The following is a 5,181-nucleotide window of genomic DNA, read 5'->3' on the forward strand; positions in this document are numbered from 1 at the left end:
TTGACCAAAACAAGTTCCCATTTTCCCGTACAATCTCCTTACCCCACCCTCTAAAAACGAAATATTTTTCCAACACTTTTTCATTTTTTTTCATCCTTTCCCTTTACCTTTTCCATTGCAGAGATTATACCTCCACCAAAATGAAATCTAGTCTTCTTCTCCCATTAACAAATCATCCCTCCAATTTTAATACCCAGTTCGAATTAAAACCGACCATGATTTTTACCCATAACCCGGACCTAATTTTTCTTGGAACTTATTGAATTCTACAACCAAACACATGGCAGGTCCCACACACAGCCGCCGTGTAAGGATTTGGAAGCAGAAGGTGGCGATGGAGGTAAAAAAATGTTTTCGGTTCGTCGACTCATCTGCGGCCGGTTCAAATCGGGGACGCCGTGTTAGGCGGTGAAGTAGAAGATAGGTTGAAGAAGGAGGTAGAGGAAGATGAAGCAAGTGCTTGACGCTGCTAAGAACACCAATCCGTACAGAGTTCGAACCGCCATAGAAGAAGATTTTGGATTTTGATTGGAAAGAGATTTGAGATTTAGATCTGGAAAGTAGTGGTGGGGAAGTTCGATTTTGATAGTTTAATGTATTAATTTCAAACTAATTGGATCGTCTTAAGAGTTATATGGAGTCCAAAACTGGCAGTGTGTGAGACCTGCTAAAATCACCATTGAAGGAGCTGTAAGAGAGCTCGAAAACATAAGATGGGTATTCTGATTTGCTGAAGTTTGAGCTAAGTGTTTTTGAGTTTATTGGGAATATTCTTTGGAGAAGTTGTGGACGATCTGAGTCTGTTTGGTTAAATTTTTTGTTTGGATCGAAATATTTGAAGCAGAGATGAAGAAGCATTGAGGAAGAAGAAGAATCAACCTTTTTGGGGATTTTTTTTTAATTTGCTGATTTAGTAAATAAGTGTAATAAATAAAATTTTTTAAAATAGTGACATGAACTCTGACTTGGCAGCTGACATGGAGAAAATTGGGGGGTCAGCTGCCACGGTGTAGATCCGTTAGGGTTAGGAGCAATTATGCAAACTTTGTTAACGGTAGGGATAGATTTGGATGAAAAGTATAATGGGTGGCAGAAGTAAACAATATACCATAGTAGAGGGACAATTTTGGACCTTTTCCCTACTTTATTTAAATGCCTTCCTAGTGTAGTTTTTGGTACTTTGTCCTATCTCGCCAAAAGGAGAAATTCTTGACTAACCATTTATTATTTTACTAGTTTTATGTACGTACAACGTTCGTAGCAGCCCAAGTATATCCAGGAGTTCCTTTTACATGCTACGCTATCCTCGGCGACGATATCGTCATCGGAGATGAGCGGGTGGCTGAGCATTATCGCGAGCTAATTTCGCCATTGAATGTTCCATTTTCGTTAGAGGCTAACCCCTCCACACTCAGGGTCAGGAACGGGAAAAGGAGAATGAGTAGGACAGGCTCGAGGCATCTCTGGGAGCAAAAGACAGGCCCAGAGAACAACCACCACCTTAGTTTACTAGACCTTGGGGAATTGGCTAGTTACCTTCACTCCGCGCGGCAGCCTACCTACATTTTGTCTTTTTCTTACGAGACCTTATAGGACTTTGCGCTAAAGCATTGATTTCTGGTCTCATGGTGGCTTACCAACTCCACAGCATAGGTAATGTCAGGTCTAGTGATAGTAAGATATCTGTACTCTCTTCCTAGCATTAGAAAAGTCGTCTAAATCTACTAAATAAAATAAACTCCAGATGTCCATTCAAAAAGAGCTATTGGGGGCAGCCCTACTAATTCGTATTCGTCTTTTAAGACTAGATTTATAGTCAATTATTTATATAATACAATAAATTAAATTTATGATGGTTTAAATATTTATTTATATGAAGGAATAACAAAATTTAATTAATGAGAGAAAATTTAAATATAATAATACAACAATCATCTAAATGCCGAAAAATATTGTTACATTAGCATAATATGTGAATTCAAAATGAAAGGACATCATCAGAACTTACACAAATGATTAATTTTAGTCATGTTAGGTAGATAATTATGTATTGTAGTTTAACGGTATCTAATGTGATGGTATCTTACCGAACATTTCTTTATAAAAGATATTTTTTTGTATATATTTCCTTCTATTGATTTGGTTGCTTTTCCATAACCAGAACTCTTATTGTCGATATTGATATCTCTCTTGAAAATGCAACATATAGTTGTTCGTGTAAGAAAATATATTATTAAAAATATAATTCAATATTTAGGATGCTTGTCCTTGTGCTTTATTTATTATAACTACAAAACATAAACACACTGAAAATTATTTTCACATAAATTTAAAAGGATATTCTTTAGTTTTAGAAGACGAAAGTGAATTCAGGGATAAATACATACTTAGAAACACATTGACCATTATCATAAGTTCTGCATATATGACGTTATTGTCAAAACTTCTATATACCATATGTGTACTATTACATAAGCTATTCAGCGGATCTAAGTTTTTAGTAGTATGACGGGCATATTTTTCCTCAAAATCAACCTATATGCAAGGGAAGATAAATTTTAATTTAGTCTACTATATATATGGTGACACTAATATACATAAAAAAATAATGAACTTGACAACAAACATGTACGGTAGAAAGCCATTTGGTATTAAATTATTTAAGTTTTCTTCTTGGTAGTAATTGTTGGTATCATCTTCTGCTGAGTCAAAACTAAAAAAATATTTTATTTTTACCATAAAACTGAATATTTTTCATTTGAGGCCATAAGTATAATTTTGGCAAGCTAGCTTTTACAGTTTCTGCTTTCGTCAATTTTGGAACTATTGATCGTACATGATAGAAATCACCTCCCAAACTATTATTTTTTTAACAAATAGTTCATTAATATCCAATATATCTCTAAAACTCTGTGCGATTGTTTTGATCGTTTGACGCTTAGCAAAAAGCGCTTCATCCCATATTATCACTTTAGCTTTCCTTATAAATTTAGCACTATTGCTCTGCTTTGATATATTTGTGATGGTTATTTCAGTTATTTGAAAAGGTATATCAAATCTAAAGTGAGTTGTGCGACCTCATAATAAAATCGTTGTTGGTACACCACTTGTTCTTATTGCTAATAATATCATGCCTCTTGATCTGATATTTTCAAGTAATGCATATTATTTAGATTCCGCCGGAGGCATCTACAAAGGACAATCCGCTATACCAGAGTCCACTTTTTATAATTTAGTCTTGAAAGCTTATTCATGTTCAAGATTTAGCTTTGATTGTGCTTCCTCAAACACTTGTATGACCTTCTTAATATTATACTAATCTTTTTTACTTTGTTATCTAATTTTTTTAATCTCTAACACTCTTTTTATGAAATTAATTCATGTACCCTAAGATTTTCTTTTAACTTGAAAAATAATTTTACTCATATGATGAATTTAAAAATAATTTAATTGTATTATCTTGCTAAATAATTAATTGAAAGATTTGATTATTTGGTTTTAACATAAAAAATAATTTATTTTCGGTTGATTCAGATTCTTAATATCAGTTCACCTCATGTTTGAATATTTAACCGTAATTATAATTTTATCCACCATAAATTTTATTTTCAAAGAGTAGAAAGATCAATCTAACATTTCACTTTTAGATCTTTATGTTTGCAAAATCATTAGTGGTATTGACTCTTACCAACTTTTTTCTTTCTCTTTCTCACACATTTATATTCTTAAAAATTTCCTTAGTTGTTCTTTAATAATTGAGTATATTTTTCTATATTACACGAAAAATTAATAATAAAAAAATATTATTTGAGTATGAAAGCAGTTCAAATATAATATAATAATATATTATCGTGGGGATTTTTCTTAATTTCAATGCTTTATGCAGTCCGTTTTGGTATTGAATATTATAAAGTGGTAATGTATTATCAATATGGAGGATTCTTATGAAATTGATTTTATTAACCCTTTCTACATATTTTTAAAAAGAATTCAATAGATTAGATTGTATTAATTTTAAAATCTTAAATATTAAAAAATTAACATAAAAGTTATTGTAGTCCAAAAAAATAAGTTATTACAGTTATGTCCTTTCTCTACGAGTTTTTCTGTTTAATATTTTAGGGCTATGTTGGTCTATCAATATTGGATTCGTGTTTTTATAATAATATAGGCTCTCATGTTTCTAAATGGATTTGGAGAATATAATACGTTTTCAAATTAAATTAGTAATAAAAAAAATTTAAGAAGTATATACTAAAAGTAATAAAACTACATGGCTAAAAATATGTCCATATCCCGAAAGTAATTATACTAATAGGAAATCTAACGTGTTCCTAAAGGTATTAGGTTTACATGCTAACATGTAGTATTATATATCTATGTCCGAAAATAATTATACTAATAGGATTCCTAAAGGTAATCATGTAGGATTCCTAACATGTAGTATTATGTCCTAAAACTAATAGAATTACAAGGCTAATATCTAGAATTCTGATTATGTCCTTTTATCGTGAGTTATTATGCTTAATATTAAAAGGTTATTTTTGTAAACTAACATTTTATTTATAGATAGATTATCTTCTAAATCATTCCTAGCTGAGAAAGGATAGTTGGAAGTGTGTTTCACGTAGTTCCTAGATACATGAAATCAAGCGAAGCTCTTTACTTCTAGAAATTCCTAACACTTCCCTGTTAATCTTAGTGAGACCACTAAGGTTTGACATATGTAACATGACAGTGCTTTTGATTTGATTGTGTCATCTCATTTATTTACCTAGATATTTTATGACGAAGCAAATCTACTCTCTACTGAGACTAATATCAGCTTTATAGTTCTCTTATTTGGGAATTCAACGTTTTTTCTTTTGGTACCGGGTGACATTAGTAGTTAACATGTTTCATAGTTAAATTAACATAATTGATTCATATGGAAAATAGTTGAGAAAATCAAACTACAAAAATGGATGTACTGAGCTGATTAAATTTAGTTTTTTATAGTAACACAATGTTTAAAATGATTTCTATGCCTGAAGGTTTCAAAATCAACTCGTCTTTTTAATCTTATGTTGGCAGATGAAGCAGTATCATGTACATAATGATTTACCAGTTGTACTTCAGCTCAAGTATGTGCTTATTTAGGTTAAGCATACGGCCAAACGGATGAGGGTAGATGGTTCGAGG

Source organism: Nicotiana tabacum, chromosome 19 (genome assembly GCF_000715075.1).
Source record: "Nicotiana tabacum cultivar K326 chromosome 19, ASM71507v2, whole genome shotgun sequence".
In the NCBI taxonomy this organism is placed as follows: Eukaryota; Viridiplantae; Streptophyta; class Magnoliopsida; order Solanales; family Solanaceae; genus Nicotiana; species Nicotiana tabacum.